The sequence below is a fragment of the Salvia miltiorrhiza genome, chromosome 3 (assembly GCF_028751815.1).
Source record: "Salvia miltiorrhiza cultivar Shanhuang (shh) chromosome 3, IMPLAD_Smil_shh, whole genome shotgun sequence".
NCBI lineage: Eukaryota > Viridiplantae > Streptophyta > Magnoliopsida > Lamiales > Lamiaceae > Salvia > Salvia miltiorrhiza.
In genome coordinates this window covers 35,740,221-35,765,831 of record NC_080389.1, presented here as the reverse complement: position 1 = coordinate 35,765,831, position 25,611 = coordinate 35,740,221, and positions in this window count along the sequence as shown.

Here is a 25,611-nt window from a genome sequence, read left to right as displayed (position 1 = left end):
TGGTGGAGAGTGGGCGAATGAATTTCCCGATCCTTCAAAATGCAAAGGTCTTGCCAGTCGGGCAGACCCTGACCAATCATACTGCTGATGCGGTAATCCTTTGACCACCTACTGTATCTCCACCGGCCCCACCTACACACTTTGCTTCGCAAAGTGGGTTTTGATCTTCAATGCATAGGGTCCAGCTCAACTCTTCTGCATGGTTAGTCCTTCAAGAAACACAAAACACAAGGAAAATAAAAGAAACATGAAACAAAGCAGTAATGGTCATACCAGCGACCTTATTCTGGGTTGCCTCCCAGTCAGCGCTCTTGTTTATTGTCTCGAGCTCGACGCTGTCCACTCCTTCATGCAAAATAAGGTTCTACGAGAAAACCTTTCTCCATCATCGGTATGCCTGGATCATAGACTCGCTTTCCGTATGCCTTGCTCCATTCCTCATGATCTTGTTGCATCTTTTGCTCAACTTCATCTTTTGATCGAGATGGTGCAGCCTCATTTCTTGGGATTTCCTGGCTGAGTTCCTCCAAAAAATATGATTCCAGCCACTCTTCTTGTTTGGCAGCATCAGTAAGATCTTTCAGCAACTCCTTCTCTGGTATGATCGCTACCACAGATTCTGACTTTCCAGCCTTTTCCATTCTTGCCTTCTTCTCCAAATGGCTGACATTTTGAGTTAGTGGCCGTTTTTGATTATTTGCTTTCTCCAAGATATTCGGCCAAGGTGGTGCGGTAGTTGGCAGTTTATGGGTAATCTCCTCTGTATGAGCTTCTCTGACAGATTCTTCAGACGTCGGTATGCCTTTTCCGGTTGATTTAGCTGCAGTGCCTGGCATTTTGAGCATACTGACATGCTGCTTTTCTGAATTATTCTCCTCTTGCAGTGTTGCTCCATCAGTGTCTTCGGTCAAATCGATCCCAGCCTTTGATTCAGACTCGAAGAGTTCAGCATCCTTAGCTATTGCTTTCGTTAACTCCTCCCAAGTTGGTTCTTCTTGTGGTTCTGGTTGGGACGGGGGTGTCTGTGGTATGCCCTGTACTGGAAGCAGTTGTTGATTCTTCAATTCTCCATATCCCCATTGGGAACTTGGATCTTTACTCCATTCAACATTGTAAGAGTGAGAGAGTGGATCATACTTCTCGTGCTGGTCATCATTTTCTCCCATAGCAACATCTTCCATTGGTCCACCCTTTACGGAGAAAGGGTATCCATCAGTCTGATGCTCGGTCATGTGGTCTGGGCCACACTGACGAACATTCTCCGGTGTGATCAAGACTGCGACGAGTTGTTTGAGCTCCATGATCTCCTTCTTCAACTCGTTAAGGTTGCCATTCTCCACATTATTTGGTGTCTCCAGATTGTATTCATATGCCCCCAACTCTCTGGCCATACATTCAATGACTTGCAAAACATCTTGGGGCGTTTTATCAAACATCGAACCTCCACATGCCTCAATAACGAGTTTTTTCTCGTACTTCTTGAGTCCCGTTATGAAGTGCTCCACCAAATTATATTCAGGAATTTGATGATGTGGGCATTCTTCCAATAACCCTTTGAATCGGCTCCAATACTCGTAGAATGTTTCGAGCTCTCCTTGTTTGATGTTCTGTATGGTCCTCCTCATACTGAAGACCTTTGCTGCTGAGAAGTACCTCTCCAGGAACTTTTGTTGCATCTCAGCCCATGTGGTCACACTGCCAGCAGTCAAGCCATAGTACCATTTCCTTGCACTACCTTGTAGTGTGAAAGGAAACAAGAGCAACCTAATGTATTCTCCCATGGACGCCTGATTATCCTCCGTAGAGCATATCATCTCGAAGTCTCGGAGATGTGTGATTGGATCATCTTCAAGCATGCCATGGAATTTGGACATGAGTTGGATCAGGTCTGTCTTCAGCTTATACCGGCCTTCGATGGTCGGTAAGGTTATACCGCTGGGCTTCAGGTTCAGGTCAGCCGGGAATGCCAACTGACGCATGGTCTGCGGGGCAGCAACTACCATCCCGCGTCTCGCCGTACCGCGTTGCACAGTAAGCGGAATATGAAAAGTGACGAGTAAAATTGTTGCGCGTCACTCCCCGGCAACGGCGCCAATTTGATGCGACGAGCGCCCGTCGCCCGGCGTGCGGTATCAAAAATAATTTGTGTATGCCCTAGACGGACAGTACATGCTCCTATTGCTCGCAACCAAATAACAGTCTTAGCAACAAGTATAGGGTCGATCCCACGGAGAGTGAGGAACTACTTTACTCTTCGGGTGCACAAATTGAGTTGTCACGGTCTCAACTTGTTTATCTGCACAAGTAAACTTAAACAAAGATCAAATATAATAAGGGGTAAGGTTTACGGTTAGGTCATAACTGTTGTCAATATTTATTCCGGTCATAGGCATACTGATGATCCGTCCATGATCCGTATAGACTCAAGGCGTGGCCCAAAGACATTGGGGCGTTTCAAGAGGCTATACTTCACATTTAGGATGGTTAAGTCCATTACGATCACTTGGTCCGAAGGTCACACAATCCCCGGTCACAAGGCAGTGCTTCACTCCTCCTTAGATAGTAGTCATACCCGTTACTCACCAAGTATGACCCTCACCAACCTTCTCTCCCGAGGTCCCCAACTCTGCACTTTGAGTGACACATGCCTCCTGGACACAACCATTTCCGGCTTGTTAGCCGACCAGTCATAGACATGCTACGGCGCAGAAGTTACCTTCCTCGTTTGATAACCATGGCTTTATGCCTCGTCACAGTTGATGGGTAGTTTCTAGAGAAGCCCAAGACTGAGGAAGGACAGTGTATCCCATCAATCCTTTCCTCACCTTTCGGATCTACAACGCCTTTTGTTGACGCTGCTCAGCTACTCGGTCGTGGGTATACCGGTTGTCATGCCCTGGTATGCCCTGGCCTTTGCTTAACACGAACAGCGTTTTACCGAACGGAGATCACCCGTTAGGCCCCTACTGTCCATGGTTTGGCACAAATCCGTCTGGAACCACGAGACTCAACCGAAAGAACAAATGCCTCACGAATGTTTACATATTGACAACAATTATTTCCACCCCTTAAACCTCATCAAGGGAACTACTCACACATAATGGAAAACATAAATACAAAATAAAATGAACACATGAATGAAAGAAAATTTGAAATACTTGATATAAAAATACCTAAGGCAACAACCTTGGCTTTGTTCGTCACAACGGAATTGAAATACGAAAAACAAATAAAGTGTTTGGTGCGAAAAATGTAAAATGACAAAGTAAATTATTTTCTTGGTGAACTAACAAAAGTTTAAGTCTAGAAGAGCACTAAAAACTGATGTGTAAGTGTAAAAATTCGTTCATCCCATCTTTTGGCAGCCACACATGTTGGTCTTTAAATAGCAGTTCGGTAGTGGTCAAACCCTAGCCGGCAGACCAAATCTGGCAGATTATTTCCTTCCATATTTAGCTTGATCCTTGATTTGATTTGATAGATAATGGATCTCCAGCGGATTTGGGGTTGATTCCACATTATTCCAGATCCTTCCATTGCTAGAATTCGCCAGAATCTTCCTTGCAATCTCCTCCACACGTCTTTCCATATATAGCTCCAGCTGTTGACTGTTGTTGATGGGAATGGTCATACTAGCTTATTTCTTCGGTTGGCCTCATACCAGGTGGTACACTTCGAACGTTCCCGCGCCTCGAATGGTTCTGAGGGGTACTTCATCGAGCTCTTTTCCTGGTTCATATATAGCTCATCTGTGTTGACTGCGACTGCTGTTATGGCCTTACCAACTGCTTCCTTCGGTTAGCCTCCCACCAGGTGGTACACTTCGGAGATTCCCGCGCCTCGAATGGTTCTGAGGGGTACTTCGCCGAGCTCTCTTCCTGGTAAGTTTCACTTCTGGAAGCTTGGATAGTTTTGGTCCGGTAATGCCCATTCTGACCATATTTCGTGCATATGCCCTTTTTCGAGGTTCATCCTCCTGTATACCTGTTTTCTCCTCAAGACGACTCAAACAAAACAAACAAAAGAGAAAAATAGGACCAAATGGCCCAAAAGTCAAAGACGTATCAATCACTCCGTTTGATAGCCACATTAAATAATAGTACATGCCCGCTGATATACCCAAGCCCGCAACAAATCCACTGTGCTACTGAGAATATGAAACCCACGCTCACCCCCAGTAATGTAATATCGAATGCACAGTGAATTGAGACTAAACTATGACTTTACTTTTTTATCCCTAAAATTGAAGGTTATAGAATGAAAAGAAATGATTTGAGAAATCTGGTAGCTTGGATTTTATCCCCTCCTCTTGGGCTTGCTGTGTTGAGTCGTCGGTGGCGTGGGTTGTGTGGTGTGGTGTTGTATGTGTGTTGGGCTGAGTCGAGCAGCGTCGGGATGGCGGTGAGCTTACTGCCGGCCATCCGGCCTAATACAGGAGAGAGGGAGGCGCCGGAGTATGCAGAGGAGAGAAAGCTATGGGACAGAGGGAGGCGGCGGCGCCTCGCTGTCACCAAGAAGGAAGGCGGAGGCGTTGATTCTCGCCGCCGCTACGTTGTTGGGAGAGGGTGACCAGAGGCGGCGCTCCTCGTCAGGGATGATGGAGTCGCGGCTGTAACACCCCGTACTTTTATGAGTAGTAGTAGTGTCGAGACACTACAGAGAGTACTACGGTACTGAGATATGAGATTATAATTAAGATGAGATATTCCAATAGTTTGAGCTATTGTTTTTTTTTTTTTATGAAGAACTAGTGAATGAAATACTTTGAGGAAATAAGGATGTATAAAGATGATGGTTGAACATTGATGAAGTTAAAAATTTCTTTTCTTTCGATAGTTTGTAGCCGAGCTTTGGCGTAGCCGAGCTCTGCTCTGCAAGAAGAGTTGATGTGGTGTTTTCCTCTGCTCTGACAGATAAATCACGATTTCTCTGCTGACAGAGAATTCTTTTCTCTACTGACACTGCGAACAGATAATTCTTTCCGCTGGCGAGCTCTGCTCTGATGGTTGAGATGTGCTCTGCTCTGGTGCGGAACTGACTTTAGAGAGAGATGAGTCAAAGCAAGTGGATAAACGTAGTTAACGGATAAGATATTTTATGCAAGTGGATAATTAAGCATGTGTTATTATCCAATACTTGATGGCTAAGTAAATGGGGTTAAATAAAACAACTCCTTTCTCTTTCATCCCTCATAACAGACGTCCCTTTCCTCTCTTTTCTCTCTCGACTGTCTTCACCCAACTCCATTGATGAGATAGTAAAAAGCTTCACAAGCTACTTGTATGCCATAACCACCGATTAAATCAAGCTGAAAACACTCTTAAATCCATAGAACAAAAGCTGGGTTGAAGGTTCAAGCTAGGAATCAAGAAGGTAGAATTATACTTTTCTCTACACAAAACATAAGAGTAAGCTTCTAAACACATGAATCTACTTATATCTAAGCTTCATGAGCATAGATGATTAGAGTATTAAAACAACTCCAAATTCAAGTTGAAGTTCATGAAGAAAGTGAGGATTCAAGTATAAAAATGAGCCTAGGAGATTGTAGTTATGATAGTTGATGGATTAAAATGATGATTAGAGATGATTGATAATGAATATGAGTTCTTGAGTTGTTTTGAAGATTTGAGTGGTTATATGAGTTCTTGAGCATGCTATGATGTTAAGTGATGGTTTAGATTGATGGTTAGAAGTGATGAAATGAGTTTTGGTATGAGTTTGTTGTTGAGAGTTATGATGTTATATTCAAATTAGAGATGTTTTTGAGATATATGATTTTTGAGTCCAAATTGGAGAAATTTTGTAGGCCTACTGACCTACTGTGATCGATGGTTTTTCAGTGTCTAATAGCTTTGAAGATTTTATAGAAAGTTCCTACATGAGTCTTGAGTACCCTGGTAAAATTTCAAGCCTTTTCAACTTCGGTTAATATTTCTTTAAAATGCAAAACCTAAACTGCACGTTATTACCGAGAATTTCAGAGAACAGGGGAAAGAGTCAATTATTTCAGTAGCTTCCTATGTGATCTAGATTTCCAAATTTTTATGGTATCAACCTTATTGTGTTATCTAGATATCCACCAAAGTTGAGCCCAGCTTGACAACGTTTACTATTTTTCAAAAATGGTAACTTTCGGTTGCACAAAACTGCCAGAAATGGTAGATCGTGGTAAAAACGTCATATCTCTCAATCCACTTGGAGTTTTCGACTCTATTTTTTTTAAATGGAACTAGACTCGAAGATCTTTCTTTTGGTATGAGTCTCAAGTCCAGGAGATGTCGGAGTCAGAACAGTTTAAATTTTGAAGTTAAGTCAGTGTAAAAACAGAGCATGTTTTGTTGATGTTTGTTTCTGATTTCTTATGTGCCTTATGTGATTGTGTTGCCTATGTGTTTGACTGAAGTTAGACGACCCTTATATGAGAGATAAATCGAGACTTAGAACCATGTTTTTCTTGAAACCTATCCTTGAACTTAAGGATGTGAGATGAGTGGAGAGTTTATATAGAGTTGATGAGTAAGGAGATAGAATAAGAGATAGAGCATGAGTTAAGGCTTGAGAATTTGTCAAAGAGTTTCTAATCGAGATTCATTGTATGACATGAACTTTCGATGATGATGATCCCTGAAGACACGAGCAGAGCAAGGAAGTAAGTAACTCCACTTTGACGGGAGATTTTGAGTAAGGTCTTCAGGTGGGCATTATTTTGAGTATACAGTTTAAGAGCTTTTCTAAACTGTTTTAAATGATGATGAAATTATGAGATGTTTTGATATTTTGAGATTATGATGATGTTTGAGAATTATTGACTTGCCAATATTTTTATGATGATGTTGAGCTTGTATGTTTACCCTCTACTGATGAGTTGAGATGAGACGATCGGGTCCTACGCAGTTGATAGTTATCCTGCCAGGCTAGTGTACACTGAGGTGACTGTGAGCCGTCTTCGGGTCGGCCGGTCACGGTGCTTGAGAAGGAGGCCTACTTCTCAGTACCTTGATGATGATGAAGAGTTGTAGATGTGGTACATACATGTCGAGTACTTGTCTGCAGACACTTAGTTATGATGTTTATGGTTAAAACTGCTTGCAAAGGTTCTTTTAAGATATAATTCATGTGTATTGCTGAGATGTGGCAAGTTCAATTTATAGCTCTATGAGCAGCTTTGTTTCCGGCGATATGTCCACTGAGTATTTATGTACTCACGCCCTGCATGTATTTCTAAACGTGCAGGATAAGCGGAGGGGGAGTATGGTGCGGTGCTGGTGGGGAATGTTTCGGGTTGACGTTTTCTTTCTCTATCGTATGTCTGTTTTGTCGATAGAGTTTCGATATGAAGTTATGTTGTACTAAATCAAGCATTTTACTCACGATTATGTGTCTTCATACATATAGTCGGTTCACCTTTTGTTGTCACACTCTGAATATTATGACTCTACATAAAAATTGAGTTACACTTGTTTTACTTTTCATGTTGAGATTTCCGATATTTATCGAGTTATGACGATGTTGACGGATATACCCTTTTGATGAATTATGATAATCTTTCCTTAGCATGTTTCTTCGTGAGCTTCCGCTGTTGATCTATGTATTCTTTCTATCTTTCCCCTTTCTTTTATTAGTCGTATCGATACTCGGTCCCCGCTATTACTAGTGTCGGAACCGGGCTGCGACAGCGGCAGCGCCGTTTGGTCCTATTTGTGTGTATGCGTGTTTGATTGACTTTTTTTCCCTCCAGAGATCCCTCGCCTCTCTGCTCTCTATTCAGGCCGGTGAAAGTCAATTGCTTTTCTTGGTTGTCTTGTGAAGAAAAAGGGAGCGGGGGTTGGGGGGATGAGCTGTGAAGAAGAAGGGGGGGGACAACGTGTGCTATCAACAAAAAAGTGGTGGGGGTTAGGGAAGATTACACGTTTCATTGCTGGTAGCTAGTTTTTATTTATTTTATTTTTTTTATATTTCTTAAATTAAGGTTAAAAAGGTAATTTGTTTTGGGTAAATTTGTTAATTTAATCTTAAGTTACATATTATCTATCAAACAAAAAAATTAGTTATCTCAAGGATTCTATTTTAACTATCAAACACCTATAAAATATTAACAATCTCACTCAATCTATGTTATTTATCTAGGTTTTATTTAGCATCCCTTATCTCATGTCAACTATCAAACACACCCTTATAATAAAAATGTGTGGAGAAATGGTGAAAATATATATATTCTCTCATTTTCCATCAAAGTAAACGGGCCCTTATAAACAAACCATGCTCATGCGATTGAGATCCATGGTAATTTTTAAGAAATTCATCGTGTATTAACTCTTGAAATTCTTTGAATACCTCACTCACGCCAAAAGTCTAACATTTGTGCTTTTGGCTTGGTCTTGCATAGAACAAATAGTTTCCATGGGAAGATATCAGCTCAAGATGTTTTGAATCAAGTTAGAAAGCTCAAAAAAGTTGAGCTATGTTGTTAGAGCTAATTTATTTAACTATTATGAATTCTTATTTTAATTTTGTCTTTGTAGTGGGCAAAATCCGTATAATCTCAATGAGCGAAAATCATACGGGCCAACGGGCTTACCCGATGAAGTGGCCCCTTCCTCATTCATGGAAAGAAGCCCAAAGTCGATCCCACACATAGGAGATATGCGAGTCCGCAAGTGAAATCTTAAACACGATAGTTATTTAGCGATTAAGCCACACGATAATCGTGGGAGATCGCTTCCTGCAAAATCAGAACCCCTAGCTAGGGTTGCTGTGGGACTAAGAGAAAACAATTAATCTTAGCCATCTTTTTGTAGGTCAGTCTCATATATATTCAAATTCGTTAATAAAGCCAGTCATTGACTATCACTCGTATCCACTTGCACTTACACATGATCTTTCTTCTCATATCTCTCGTTCTCTTGTTCCACCACCACGCTCACAATACTCCAGTGTTCCCGATCGCTCTACTAACCCCACTAGCCTGGACATCCCCGTGACATGGGAGAGGCATGTATGTGTAAAGGGTTCGGTTCTAGCCTAATAGGACCGACCCTTCGATGGTATACGAATCTTCCTAATAATTCAATTAGTTCTTTTACTCATCTAACAGATATTTTTGTTCAATAGTATGTAAATGGCAGGAAATTGGAAAAACTCTCAGAAGACGTGTACACCATTATCCAAAATGCATGGTGAGCCCCTTCAGGACTATATCGGGTGCTTCAATCGAAAGAAAGTGCCCATTACCAACTGTAGCAAACAAATCGTTGTCATGGCCTTCTATAAGGGCCTTCTGCCCGTATCAGACTTATACAAGACCCTTACCAAGTACCCATGAAAGACCATGGAAGATGTGTTAATTCAGGCATGGGCTTAAATCAAGTGGGAGGAGGATTAGTACAACATCCAGAGAGTCTTCCAGTCAGACGGATTCAGAAAATACTACAGGGTCGATTGGAGATCTGGTCGTGACAATCGTGACAAATGAACTGAGCCTTACACACCTTCTCATAGAGAAAACAAGAAAGACAATAGTACGATTGAGCACCAAGCACATACCCGCGCAAAAAAGTAAAGCTCCCAAAATATCTCTTATTGAATTCACTCGTAGAAGCATGACAACTTTGAGACACCTTGGCAATAAGGTCAACTGACCAGAGAAAATGAGAGCCCTTGCTGATAAAAAAGACGATCAAAATGGTGTGACTTTCATATGGACCACGGTCACTACACGAATGACTGCATCGCCCTTAGGCTGAAAGTAGCGAACTTATTGAAACATGGCACCTTACTGATTATCTGACCAAAAAGCGCAAACAGACCCTGCAGTAGGCGAGGAACATGTAAGAAAAGGACATGGACGATAGCCCGCCAATCCTAGCACATCATGAGAGAACTGTGAATGTGATATCCGGATATTCTGAAGTCAGCTAAGTCACTCACTCAGTCGCTACAAGGCACACCAGACAAGCTAGATCAAGGAAATCAGGAGTCCCGCCTTCAGATAAAGCTGGATCAACTCATCCAACTCAAATAATCAGTTTCGCAACATCCGAATCAGATATGCTTCTACACCTTCATCATGATGTTTCAGTTATTTTCTTTTTATATTGCCAATTGTTTAACTAAACGTATACTAATAGATATTGTCACCTTTGCCAACATTTTATTTTATAGTGTGTACATGAAAAGATGGGTTTGGACAAGTCCAAACTAATCGAGAAGGCTTCCATACTTGTTGGCTTTAATAGCGAGAGCATGACTATTCTAGGAGAGATTGATCTTCCTGTCTACACATAATGAGTCAACCTATCTACTAGGTTTCTCGAGGTAAATGCCCCGTCCGCATACAATGTCATCATAGGCCGCCCATAGATCCATGAAATAGAAGCAGTATCATCCACCTATCATCAAGTTATACTATTCCCGACCAAGTGGGGAGATCAAGGGATAACAGAAAGACTCAAGAGCATGCTATCAAATTACCATGAAAGCGAAAAGTTCGCCCTTATAGCAATTATAGCAAGAAGTTCCATCTTATTTAAAGATGAATAGAGAGTGTCAATCAAGTCAATCAACAACACCAGAAGAGACACATGAACCACCCAACCATATCTTTCAAACGGATCCTATGATTGGACGGGAACACCCGGATGACAATTCATAGTGTGCTCAAGACATGAATCACCAAATGGAGCACTATAATTGATCTGCACGGATGAAGAGACCACGCAACTTAATCGAGGAAGAGCTGGTGGGGATAGATGAAGTTCAAATTAACATAGACTTTCTAGACCACAAAGTCCGGATTGGAACACAACTCGACTTCGAGCTCAAAGACAAGCTTATTAACTTTTTATTTGATTATTATAATTATTTTGCTTGGTCTCATGAGAACATGACGAGGATTGACCCAAATGTTATCATTCATAGATCGACCCGAATTACCCACCAAGGAAGCAAAAACGAAGAAAATTTGCACCTGAAAGAAATAAAGTAGTTAACAATGAAGTCATAAAGCTCCTCAAGAATGGACTTATCCGGGAAGTCCATTATCCTGGATGACTTGCCAATATGGTGGTAGTCAAGAAAAAGAATGACAAGTGGTGGGTATGCATCAACTTCACTGATTTCAACAAGGCATGTACAAAAGGTTCGTTCCCACTACCACACATTAATATGCTAGTAGACAAAACAATAGGCCATGAGTTGTTGAGTTTCATGGATGCATACTCTGGATATCATCAAATCTACATGCACCCTGATGACAAGGAGAAGACAGCTGATCACTAATTTCTTAGCAACAAAAACTGCAACTAAACAGTGTAATTGTAGCACAGAAATAGTAAGTCGAGTATCGTATCCACAGAGACTGTAAAACCGAAATTACTCTATCTATTTCCTAAACAGACACTCATAGTAGACAGGCAAAACAAATAGGGCGGTGAATCAAATACTAAACTTAATAAAATAAAATCTAAACAGCAAAAACAATGATAAATAAATTAGATATAAAGAAAAGAAAACTCTGACCCTAGGGATGTACTTTTACTAATTAATTACATGCATTTAATCTATTGATTCAATTACCAATTTAATCCAACCCTGATGAGAGATCACAAAACTATTCACAAGCTTCTCTAACGAACACCTATGAAAGTAGATTAATTTACCCCCCCCCCTTCACATTCAAGACTCCAAGGAATAAATTAACTCCCAAGCGTACACAAAGAATAGCTCCCTATAGTTTCACCTATCCCATTCAAGTGTCAAGGCTACTACTATAACATGCATTCCTGAATCGGCTGAACAATTATCGCATTCAAGACTCAAACTGAACAGCTAGACATGTAAATTATTGGCCGAATAATTCACAAGAAATTAAGCACCAGGAATCATGAATCACAAGTTGGAAGGCAAATTGATATCAATAAATCATACACACATAATTAATCAGCTATGTACAAACCCTAGGTTCAGATTAAAGAACTAGCCAGACATCGCAAAAGAAAACATAAACATAATAAATAAGAAAGCAATTGTAAAAACTAAATTATATAAAACCGAAAGTAGAACGATTGTAGCAGCTTGAATCTTCAATCTTGTGGAAATCCAATCCAAGCAGTAAATACTGGAAAGAAATAAATTCTAAAGCTATGAAATTGAAAAATAAAAGTTGGGAACTGAAAAAGGAACCCAAAATAGGTCAAAAGAAGACCTATTTATAGTACTAGGGTAAAATACAGTGTTTGAAACCCAGAAGAACTCCAAAAACGCGCAAAACTGAAAAATCCGGGTAGCCGGCGACCCATCCGGCGGTCATTGGCTCAAGCACAAAAATCCTTCATCTGGCGGCGATCGCCGCCCATTTTCCAACGTTCCAGAAGTCTCAGCGACCCAGGCGGCGATCGCCGGGCCGATCGCCGGAATTCCTTCTTCGAGTGGTGGTCAACGGTGTTTGACCGCCGAGTTCTGACTGCTGCGCGCGATGTTTTTGTTTCGGCCATAACTTTCTCGTCCGAACTCGGATTTACGATCCGTTTGAGCTCACGAACTTCTACCGAGAAGATCTACAACTTATATGTCATCACAGTTTTCAAAATTTGAACTCAATAAACCTGTTATTTCCTTCAAAGTTCGAGTAAGAATCGTGTTTCACAAGATAAAGCAAATCAAGCACAAAACAACTATCAAACACTCAATTTCCTATGAAATTGACATCATATGAACACTAAAACCATGGAAACATGAGTGTTTTCAACTCCCCCAAACTTAATCCATTGTTCGTCCTCGAATAATGAGAAGAACACAATCAATAACACGAATGGGTAAGAAATCTAGCTCATCGATGCCTCCGAAAAATAAAGAATGATAGAATTCTCAAATCCTCAATAATTAAGCACAAAATTCACCAATAAACACAACCTATAGCAAAATCAACCTTGACATTCCAAACAATTGAATCGCACAAGGTATGTGTATTACTCAACTCTCAATTTGATGGAATATATATAGGACGTGTATGCTCTCATCGAATTCAATGCAATGCAGATCTCTTACCATAGGCTTGCCAATCGTCTACAATCTCCATCGCTAAAAGTGTGCCAGGACTAAGATCAAAAAGGTCTTTTTCTTCGGGTTATAATGTAGGGACATTGGTTAAGGTATGGAAATATAGGCTAAGTGACTCAAATAGAGCAAGAACACCAACCTTATGACTTCACTAATCAAATATGGAATAAATTTCATCTTCCACCTAACTATGCCACCATAAACAGCACAATTCAAGGGATTAAATCATCAAAATACAAAACTAAACACTCTTTTATGCTCTCCATTTATTTCCAACAAACAAAGTCGATTTTCTAACAAATTTCTCAATAAACATTCGACTTTATATATTTTTTTCTTTTTTCTTTTTCTTTTTTTTTTCTTTCCACAACTTTTCTAGAGCTTATAAGAGTAAATAGTAACACAAAATCATCCCTTCTTTTTCACAACCCACTATGAATATTCACCACACAAAGATCCCCATATTGTTGGATTTGTATACTGAAAGCAAGAACGTTTTATGCTTGTATACAATGATTCCTGTTTTCACTATTTAATCTCCTATCTGATTGGGTTCATGATTGCATATGTATGTTCTTTATCTCTATATAAGTAGATTATATGGTGTGTTGTAGATCACAGAAGACCATATAATTGGATTAACCTTAAGAGATATAATATGATCACAACCGAAATAACTCTAGGACAAGTTATTGGTTTAGGTTGCGGTATAGATGGAAGTAGTTTGTCTTGACTACTTATCTATACTGGTACGTAATACGTATTGATAGGACCACAATGAGATATATTCTTCTATCTGACTTAAGTGAAGAATTAGAGATCTCGGTGACTTATAAGATCTTAATACTAATAAGATGTCAGATATATATATTGATTCGTCTATCACTTTGACTTACTATGAGCAAGAGTTATATAATAACTTGAGTACTCTGTATCTTGAGTGATAGCAGTTAATATATGATATCTGATTATCTGTATTAGTACTCGTATCCGTATAGGATAATGACATCCCCTTAAGGAGCTCAATAATGTTTATTGCGCTAAACCCTACAGGTTGATTAAGTTCAGGTGCAATAATAAGGTTTGAGTGGTACTGCTTAAGGATTACAAAGAGATTAATTAATTTAGGCTGTCAGAGCTCTAATTAATTGATGGATGTCGGATATTTTAAATACGAGGATTTAATAAGTCTAAATACAAGCCCCGACTCATCACCGATAATAAAGGGGTAAGTCAATATTGGTTCTCTAGTGGAATGAACTAATATTTATAAATTAATTATGGTCTGGGCTGACCATAGATAAATTAATTTATTTGAGGCCCATCTTTATTCCTTGTATTTGGTCCCTGGACTGGCCCAAAGTCTCCTAGCCCAGAAAGGAACATAAATCGTGCCCTACCCTAAAACTGGCGCCTCCTCCCTCTTTCTGTATTATTAAATACAGTTGTCAGCTCTCAGGAAAAACACACTGATAATTATTAGAGTTTGAGAACTGAGAGGAGGCGCAGGAAACCGTGGGAGCTTTCTGTCTTGGGTTTTCTCACAGTTCGTTGTCCATCCAACGGTGAGACTAGAGCGGGATACAGTCTAGAAGATCAGAACTGGAGTCGTTCGATTCGATCATCAATCATCTGTGCATCCGATTCACAAGTAAGTAAATCCTAACACCTGTGTGCAGCTGTTAATTCATAGGAGCATGTTAGGATTAATCGTTGTATGATAGATTAATAATAATCCAAGAAATGATCATCGGGCAAACGGAACGTTAATTCAATTTAATATTCCTTCAATTGGTATTAGAGCCCAGGATTAATTTCTTGGCTCTATTATTAATTTATGTACGATTAATAATGTGCGTTGTTTTACTGCTGTTGTTCTTCGTGGTCTGTTGATTCGTGGAATACGTCGTTTTGACGTTGTAATCGTTTTTCACCACGAGAAAATCCGTGGTTAGATTAGAATTTCAATTTGTATTTGTTTTTCGTTGTAATCTGTAAAATCTGAGGAGCGAGACGAGAACGGCGACGAATCAACAATGACAGAACGGTGTTTGGAGTAACGGAGGCGCGTCGGGCACGGAGCGAACAAGGCTGCCGGCGCCGAGGGCCGCGCGCGCACGAGCGCTTGCGCGCTGTGCGCCGCGCGCCTGGGCAGGCGCCGTGCGCCCTTTCTGCTGCTGCTCGTGCGGATCAGACGGGCGGGAAGGAGGCGGGCGACGGGGTTGTGCGCGCCCGGGGCAGCGCCTGCGCGCTTTGCGCGCTGCGCGCCCAGCGGGCGGCGCACTGCCGCTGATGCCGCTGTTGTCCAGTCCACGCCGGAGTCTGCTGCTGCTGCTGCGCCCGCGCTGGAGGCCGCACTGGAAGCTGCTGTGCCGAGGGTCGTCTGCTGCTGCTGCCGGGAGGCGGCTGCTGCCGGGAGGTGGCTGCTGCCGACCGCGCGCTGGGCAGTGCACCGCGTGGCTGCTGTGCGGCGGTGGAGGCTGCCAAGGGCGGCGGCGGCTAGGGTTTCCAAGCCCTAGCTGCGTTTCAAACCCTAGGGGGCCCAAACCCTAGTTTTTCCAAAGACGGGCCTATGTGTTCAGGCCGAGTTTTATTTTGTTTTGGGCTAGTTTTTTATTTTATTTTTTCTTTAAAAATAGAATAGTTTTGGGATTCCACGAATGGGTCACGAAGAATTTTAATTCTTTTATTATTGTTCTTTGCATGCCGTGGTGTTAATCCTTTATGCTCTTAACTTGCTTTTGTTCGTCTCTGCTTGTTAATATGCTTTATTAACTGCGCTTAGACAAGCATCATAAGTAGGTTTATCGTTTTCTTAAGCATGTTTTAGAATTCTGCGAGCATGTTTTACATGTTGCGTTCTAGAAAAGCATGATTAGGATTATGTGCTTGAGCATGTACAAACCTTTTGAATGAAAAAGACTAAGCAGTTTTAATAATTTTAAGTAATTAAAATTATTTTAGACCTCCACATGCGGTCTCTAGACAAAGTGATTGGCGATATGAGTAAACGTCCACCCGCGTGGCTTACTTCATATTTGTCCTTTCATAAGTTTGTCAGATGAGATTTCTATAAAAATATTTAAATTCATTAAAGTAGTGGGAGTTATGTAGTAAACGTCCACCCGCGTGGCTTACTTGTATAATTTTTACGAGTACTTTGGAGAATGGATTTAAATAAGATAACCAAAGTAATTAAATCGAAAGCGACATGGTCCGAGTGAGTATGTCAATTTTGAGAATTTAATTATTAAGGTTAAATTGTGGTCATTGCTTAGATATCATATCAAGTACAATGTACAACTCCCCGCGGAGTCCCTTCTTGATTATGATATGGTCTAGTTAAGGTGCCAACTATTAATTTCTTTTGTCAAAAGGATAAGTTGACATGGATGGAAATTAAACGACTAGGTAAATAGTCTGGTTGAGGAGTTCGTGTGTAAACGTCCACCCGCGTGGCTTACACATGGATTCTTTGAGCGGTTGGAGGTTTCATTAATATTGTTTTATCAAAAGGTTACAATATTATTGTTACGAACTATATGCGTTCATGTTCTTACATGTTTAAATTGTTTACTTTCAGATATGTCTATGTCTCCGATTATTAACATTCTAGCCAATAATCCTCTCACCGGTCCTAATTATACCGAATGGAAACGCCACATAATGTATATTCTTGACGCTGATGAGCACAGTTTTGTGCTTATTACTCCACGTCCCGCTGCCTTAACAGATCAGTCAACTGATGCGGAACGTGAGGCGCATAGAAGGTGGCACAAGTCGAATAATATGGCCAAGTGCTATATTATATATGATGACTATGTCGCAAACTTTGCAACTCCAGCATCAGGGCATGGACGATGCGACTACGATCATGTTAAATCTCTCTGAGGTTTATGGGGAGTCCGAAAGATCTGCCCGCTTTAACATGATGAGAGAAATCTTGGCATGTAAGATGAGTGACGGAAGTTCTGTGCACGATCATGTCATGCATATGATAAATTTGTTTGACAGGCTTGATCTGCTAGGAGGGGGTATCGAAGGCGAAGCCAAAGTCGATATCATCCTCAACACTCTCCCCAAATCCTATGAGAACTTCCGTCTCAACGTCGTTATGAGCAAGGCCAACTATACTCTCAATGAGTTATTGAATGCTCTAGTTACGGCGGAGGGAGTCATGGGCACGCGCAAAGGGAAAGAGGTTCTTGTCGCTGCCAAGGGATCTACTTCTTCGTCGAAAGGCGGGAAAAAGAAGTGGCAAAGTCCAAAGGGCAAGAATGACAACGAAGCTAGTGGGAGTGGCAAGGCTAAAGTGGACGGCCCTAGCGGCGGCGTGAAGAAGCCGACGGGAAAAGGGAAGTGCTTCAAATGCGGCAAGACTGGGCATTGGAAGAAAGATTGTCCGATGCTCAAGGCAAAGGGACAAGGTACGTCACAAGTTTTAGTAACTGAGACATGTTTAGCTTCGTTTTCTACTCATTCATGGGTAGTGGATACGGGGGCAACTGATCATGTTTGTTACACCTTGCAGGGCTTCAAGCCGACAAGGGAGCTGGAAAGTGATGAGATCACCATCTCCATGGGCAATGCGTCGAAGGTCGCAGCTGTTGCTATTGGAGATTTATCTTTATGTTTTGGTGATGACATTTTAGTTTTGAGAGATATTTTATATGTGCCGGATTTTCGGCGGAACATAATTTCTGTTTCAAAATTGTTTTTGGATGGATATTCTGTTACTTTTGATAGAGGCGTCTCTATCATGAAAAATAACATGACTATTTGTTCTGGAATTTTGAACAACTCTCTCTATACTATTACATGTCCAATTAAAAATTCTGTCCATGTTGCATCTACATCACAAATCTGTCCTAATTCGAATAAGAGGAAGTATTATTCTCATGAACAATATACGCATGCGTGGCACCTAAGGTTAGGCCACATCAATCTAAATAAGATCCAAAGGCTCGTTTCAAATGGAGTCTTGAAAGATTTTCAAGTTGTTCCATTTAGAACCTGCGAATCCTGTATAGAAGGAAAGATGACGGCAAGGCCTTTTAAGGCCAAGGGGAATAGGGCCTCGCATGTGTTAGAATTGATTCACTCTGACTTGTGTGGACCGATGTCCATAAAGGCTCGTGGAGGGTATGAGTATTTTGTCACTTTCATTGACGATTACTCAAGATATGGATATATTTACCTACTTCAACGCAAGTCTGAATACTTTGAGAAATTCAAAGAATTCAAGGCGGAGGTGGAGAAGAGATTGGGTAAATCTATCAAGTCATTGCGGTCTGATCGCGGTGGCGAATACCTCGGGAACGAGTTCTTGCAATACTTGTCAGATTCAGGGATTACATCCCAATTGACTGCACCGGGTACTCCCCAACAGAACGGTGTAGCGGAGAGAAGAAATAGAACTCTTTTGGAAATGGTAAGATCAATGATGAGTTATGCATCATTGCCTATTTCGTTTTGGGGATATGCCTTGGAAATAACGGTATACTTGCTGAATCTAGTGCCTTCCAAGTCGGTTCCTAAAACTCCTGTCGAGTTATGGTATGGGCATCAGCCCAGTCTAAACCATATAAAGATATGGGGTTGTCCTGCATACGTGCTAGACAAGGAAGCGAAGAAATTGGAACCTAGATGTGAAGTAATGTTGTTTATAGGATATCCTAAAGGAACGAAAGGTGGTTATTTCTATAATCCTAAGGATCAGAAAGTGGTTGTTAGCACCAACGCACGATTCTTGGAACAGGATTATATAGATAAACACAAGTCTAAGTCCGAGATTGTCCTTCAAGAAATCGAAGGCAATGGACAGGCGATTCCATCACCCCAGCCAAGTGTGCAAGTGAATGCACCACAAGATACTGCACAAACCATTGTCACAGCTGTACCACCACCGCTTCGTCGTAGTGGGAGGGTTGTAGTTCAACCCGATCGATTTATGTTCTTGGGAGAATCTTCGGATCTTCTTCCTGTTGATGAACAAAAGGATATCGACCCTGATAACTATAGACAAGCGATGAAAGATCAAGATGCAGATTCTTGGTACGACGCCATGGTTTCTGAAATAGAATCCATGACTGCTATGGGTGTATACGAGAAAACTGAACTACCTGATGGCTTTGAGGCTATAGGTAGTAGGTGGGTAAACAAGAGAAAGCGAGATTCGGATGGCGAAGTCGCAGCTTTTAAAGCTAGACTGGTGGCGAAAGGTTATACCCAGGAACATGGTATAGATTATGATGAAACTTTTTCGCCGGTTGCCATGCTTAAGTCTATCCGAATACTCCTTGCCATAGCAGCCCACATGAACCTTGAGATTTGGCAAATGGATGTCAAAACCGCTTTTCTAAACGGTTTCCTTGAAGAAGGAAGGGACATCTATATGCAGCAACCCGAAGGGTTTGTGAAGAAGGGCGAAGAGCATCTTGTTTAGAAGTTGAAGAAGTCCATTTATGGACTTAAGCAAGCTTCGAGGTCATGGAACAAGCGTTTTGACGAGGTGATTAAATCCTATGGATTTACTCGCTGTGAAAACGAAAGTTGCGTGTACCGTTTAGATGCCGATGGTGACGTGGTTTTCCTTGCACTTTATGTAGATGATATCCTCCTTATTGGCAACAATGTTGAGCTATTATCGGACATAAAGAAGTGGTTATCCGAACAGTTTCAAATGAAGGACTTAGGAGATGCAGCATACACCCTCGGGATCAAGGTTGTCCGTGATCGCCAGAAAAGGATGTTGAGCTTATCTCAAGCGACCTACATTGATACTGTGATTGCTCGTTTTAGCATGCAAAATGCCAAGAAAGGCTTGCTACCTTTTAGACATGGCATTCCTCTGTCTAAGGACATGTGTCCTAAGACGCCTAGTGAGGTTGAGGAGATGAGGAAGATACCCTATGCTTCCGCCGTAGGTAGCCTCATGTATGCAATGCTTTGCACGAGACCTGATATTTGCTATGTCGTTGGCATGGTTGCAAGATATCAGTCGAACCCTGGACCAGGACACTGGACTGCGGTAAAGCATATTCTCAAGTACCTGAAGAGGACTCGAGATTATAGGCTAGTTTACCAGTCAGACAGTCTATCTCCTTTGGGTTAAACCGATTCGGATTTCCAGGCTGACCGGGATGAGAAAAGATCTACCTCTGGATATGTGTTTACATTGGGAGGTGGAGCCGTATCATGGCGGAGTGCAAAGCAGAAGTGCATTGCAGACTCTACCATGGAAGCCGAGTATGTAGCTGCTTCACAGAAATCATCATTGGCATCTCACCAGAAATCTAATGGAGCAATAATCATCTAAAAAACAAAACAATCACACACCACCAACCAAGCAGGATAAAACAATAAAGCCGACAAAATAATAAAAGTGATACACATATCTATTCTCACCCCCCCTCCCCCAAACTTATTACAGAATATAAGTTCGAAAATAAGTTTGGAGGGATGATGATATGTGTGTCACTACTCATAGAAAAACATGCTCCATGGTGGTGGTATGAACAAAGCGCGAGTTCCCTCATCTTCCAAGCTCAACACTGCACTAAAACCCCAAACAAAACAACAAAACAAAAAGAAACAAAATGAAACTAAAAGAAAGAAAAACAAAACAAAAACGGTTGGGTTACCTCCCAACAAGTGCTTAATTTAACGTCTAGAGCTCGACGATACCTCAAAAACTCATGGAGGTCGGAAACAGCACTCTAACCATTGGAAAGCTTTTCTACTCTTGGGTGCCCTCTCCACCAGAACACTTCTCTTGGCTCGAACATCCTCCACAAGCATTGCCCCCTTCTCATTCTTGTTCCGAAAAATTCAGAATTTCACTTTCTTCTTCTTGGGGGTATGGGTTTTCAAAGACCCCCCATCATGCTCCAATAACAAACACATCTCAAAAGTCAGAACTTCTTTTGGTTTTGGAGTTTTTTTTTCTTGGCTTCATACTTGGGCAGCTCATTCTTCTCAACCTCTTCATCCTCCGAATTTGCTAGAAAACTGTCAGCCAAATTAATCACTTCATTCTGGGGAACTTTCTTTGGTGGAGGTTTCTTGAAAATCACAGTTTCCCCATATGCTCCAAATGTCATCGTCCCCCTTTGCATATCTAGCTTTGCTCTACATGTGGCAAGGAAAGGTCTCCCTAACAGCAAAGGCATTTTTGGATCCTCCGGAATATCCACCACTACAAAGTCGACTGGGAAGAAAAAATCACTCACCTTCACAAGCACATCTTCCGCAAATCCTAGAGGTTTAGAGCAAGACTTATCAATAAGCTGAATTGTCTTGTTGGTTGGCTTCAAATCCCCCAGCTGCAACTTCCTATAAACTTTGAGAGGCATGACATTTATGCTTGCTCCGGTGTCACACATCACTTTCTCAAACAATGACTTTCCAATCTTCACAGGAATATTGAAGCTGCCCGGATCTTCTCTCTTTGGAGCCAACTGATACTCCTTCACTGCGAGCACCTCCTCAAATTCATTGAATGCACTATTCTTTTCCATCACAGCCTTCACAATTTGCACCTCATTCGGCTTGTTTCTCAAGATCTCCACGGAAGGAATATTCACAACCAACTTCTTAAATGTCTCCAAAAATTTGGAGCTTTGCTCATCTAATCTTGGCCTCGGGAATGTAAGAGGGGAGAAATAGAAATACCTTCATCCTCAACTGAATTATCAACCACCCGTACGGAATGACATTGCTGATTTTGTTGAGGCTGTTGATGTTGGCTCTTCGGATTGAACTGAGTGTTGCTAGAAAATTGGCCTGGCTTGTAAAGTGCAGCTGCTTGGTTAGCCATCTGACCAACTTGAGTCTCCAACATCTGCACCTGCTTAGACAGCGCTGAAAAATTTTGCTCTATGTTGGAAATTTTGGTCCCCATATTTGCCGAGTTTGCCTCCATCCCGGTCACCTTCACCAACACTTGCTTCATCATCTCCTCTAGTGAATCCTTCTTCGGCTCATTGATGACTCCTTCACTAGACACAGAAAATCCCGGTGGAGGTTGCAAAGCATTGTTGGGATTGCTATAGGCTAGATTCGGGTGTGGGTGCCCTCCTGGCTGATATTGCTGCTGAAACTGCTGCCCTCTGTTGTACATTCCTGGTTGTACCTTCTGAGAGTATCCATAGTTTTGGCCATTCACAAAATTTACGTCTTCTATGCATATGAGATCTCTCACAGCTTGCTCCTGATTTCCAATGGTCAAAGCATTAATCTTAGTAGTCAGCTCTGCCAGCTGCGTAGCAATCGCTGCCTGCTGTGTAACCATCGTTGCCATAGGATCAGAGCTGGAAGCAGCTGCCACCCTTTTCAATTGTACTCTCTCTGATGGCCATTGAAAACTCGTAGCAGCCATACTCTCAATGATGCTCCACGCCTCGGAACTGCCTTTCTGAAGCAGGGAACCTCTTGCAGCTGTGTCCAAATGCATTCTTGTACGCTCTCCACAAGCATTGTAGAACATGATAATGAGCGTGCCTTCATCAAATCCGTAGCTCGGACACTTTCTCAACTTCTCTTGATACCTCTCCCATGTATCTGCCAGCGTTTCTCCCTCAAACTGCTGGAACTGCACAATGTCCATCTTTAATTTCAGGGTCAGGCCAGGAGGATGGAACTTGCGTAGGAAAGCTTGAGCTACATCTTCCCACGTAGTAGTTGCACTCAAATTCAATGTATGATACCACGACTTCGCTTTATCCCGCAGTGAGAAAGGGAAAAGACGAAGACGGATAATATCATCAGATACTCCATTCATCTTTACAGTGCTGGAAAGCTCCAGAAATTGCGCCAGATGCGCATTAAGATCCTCTATAGCGTGTCCTCCATACTGGTTCTGCTGGACCATCGTGATCAAACTAGTCTTCAGCTCAAAAATATTGACATTAATACGGGGAGGTTCCTGATACTCATACTGAGGAACGAACATCTCTGCAATCGGAGGCTGATTCTGAGCTTCTTTAGCAGCTTGAGCGTCCAACAGTTGTTGCAGCTGCTCCTGTAGAGCACGAATCTGTTCATCAGTAGCCATCGTATGCAGTGCCTGTCAAAAAAAAAAAAAAAAAAAACGAGAATTAGAAAAATAAAAATGAAAAGAAACAGTAAACGCCTGAAATATTAAAGAAACTTCTAAACAGTCCCCAGCAACGGCGCCAAAAAGTTGATCACTAATTTCTTAGCAACAAAAACTGCAATTAAACAGTGTAATTGTAGCACAGAAATAGCAAGTCGAGTATCGTATCCACAGAGACTGTAAAACCGAAATTACTCTATCTATTTCCTAAATAGACACTCACAGTAGACAGGCAAAACAAATAGGGCGGTGAATCAAATACTAAACTTAATAAAATAAAATCTAAACAGCAAAAACAATGATAAATAAATCAGATATAATCAAAAGAAAATTCTGACCCTAGGGATGTACTTTTACTAATTAATTACATGCATTTAATCTATTGATTCAATTACCAATTTAATCCAACCCTAATGAGAGATCACAAAACTATTCACAAGCTTCTCTAACGAACACCTATGAAAGTAGATTAATTTACCTTCACATTCAAGACACCAAGGAATAAATTAACTCCCAAGCGTACACAAAGAATAGCTCCTTATAGTTTCACCTATCCCATTCAAGTGTCAAGGCTACTACTATAACATGCATTCCTGAATCGGCTGAACAATTATCGCATTCAAGACTCAAACTGAACAGCTAGACATGTAAATTATTGGCCGAATAATTCACAAGAAATTAAGCACCAGTAATCATGAATCACAAGTTGAAAGGCAAATTAATATCAATAAATCATACACACATAATTAATCAGCTATGTACAAACCCTAGGTTCAGATTAAAGAACTAGCCAGACATCGCAAAAGAAAACATAAACATAATAAATAAGAAAGCAATTGTAAAAACTAAATTATATAAAACCGAAAGTAGAACGATTGTAGCAGCTTGAATCTTCAATCTTGTGGAAATCCAATCCAAGCAGTAAATACTGGAAAGAAATAAATTCTAAAGCTATGAAATTGAAAAATAAAAGTTGGGAACTGAAAAAGGAACCCAAAATAGGTCAAAAGAAGACCTATTTATAGTACCAGAGTAAAATACAGTGTTTGAAACCCAGAAGAACTCCAAAAATGCGCAAAACTGAAAAATCCGGGTAGCCGGCGACCTGCCCGACGACCCATCCAGCGGTCATTGGCTCAAGCACAAAAATCCTTCATCTGGCGGCGATCGCCGCCCATTTTCCAACGTTCCAGAAGTCTTGACGACCCAAGCGGCGATCGCCAGGCCGGTCCCCGGAATTCCTTCTTCGGGCGGTGGTCAACAGTGTTTGACAGTCGAGTTCTGACTGCTGCGTGTGATGTTTTTGTTTCGGCCATAACTTTCTCGTTCGAACTCGGATTTACGATCCGTTTAGGCTAACGAACTCCTATCGGGACGATCTACAACTTGTATTTCAGAACAGTTTTCAAAATTCGAACTCAATAAACCTGCAATTTCCTTCAAAGTTTGAGTAAGAATCGTGTTTCACAAAATAAAGCAAATTAAGCACAAAACAACTATCAAACACTCAATTTCCTATGAAATTGACATCATATGAACACTAAAACCATGGAAACATGAGTGTTATCAACAGCCTTCATAACCAATATAGTGCTATACTACTTCAACTATATATCATTCGTACTAAAAAATGTAGGATCAACCTACCAGCACATGGTCAACTGAATGTTTGCAAGTTTCCCGGGGCAAACAATGAAAGTCTACATTGACGACATCTTTGTCAAGTTCATCCATGCGAAGAACCACATTGACCACTTGAGAGAGACATTCGTAATTCTTAGAAAATATAATATGAAGCTTAAACCTACTAAATGTTCTTATGGTATCAATCGCTAAAAGTTTTTAGGTTACATGGTTACTCAATGAGGCACAGAAGCAACCCAGCTCAATTGAGTTAATCTTGTACATGCGTGAAGGGCATCCAGAAACAAACAGGAAGGGTAGTCACATTAAGCCATTTTATTTCAAAGCCATCCCAAAGATGTCACCTTTTGTTCAACACCTTGAGGAAGTAAAAACTGTTCGAGTGGATAGATGAATGTGAGGAAGCGCTAAAACAACTTAAGTAATACCTGACCAGACCGTCCTTACTCACAAAAACAAAAAAAAAACCATGAAACTTTATTGGTCTATCTAGCCGTATCTGACACAGCCGCCAATGTTGTTTTGGTCAGGGAAGAAGATGGAAGCAATCACCAATTTATTATGTGAGCAAATCTCTGCTTGATGCGAAGACTCGGTACAGCCAGCTAGAAAAGCTAGCCTTCCATTGGTTCACGCAACAAGAAAGTTACGTGTGTACTTCCAGTCTCATCTGATCATTGTCGCCACCACATAGCCCTAAAGGCTATACTCCGTAAGCTAGAACTGCCTGGTCGATTGACGAAATAGGCAGTGGAGTTGAGTGAATACGACATTACGTTAAAGCCATGCACAGCTCTCAAATCCAAGGTATT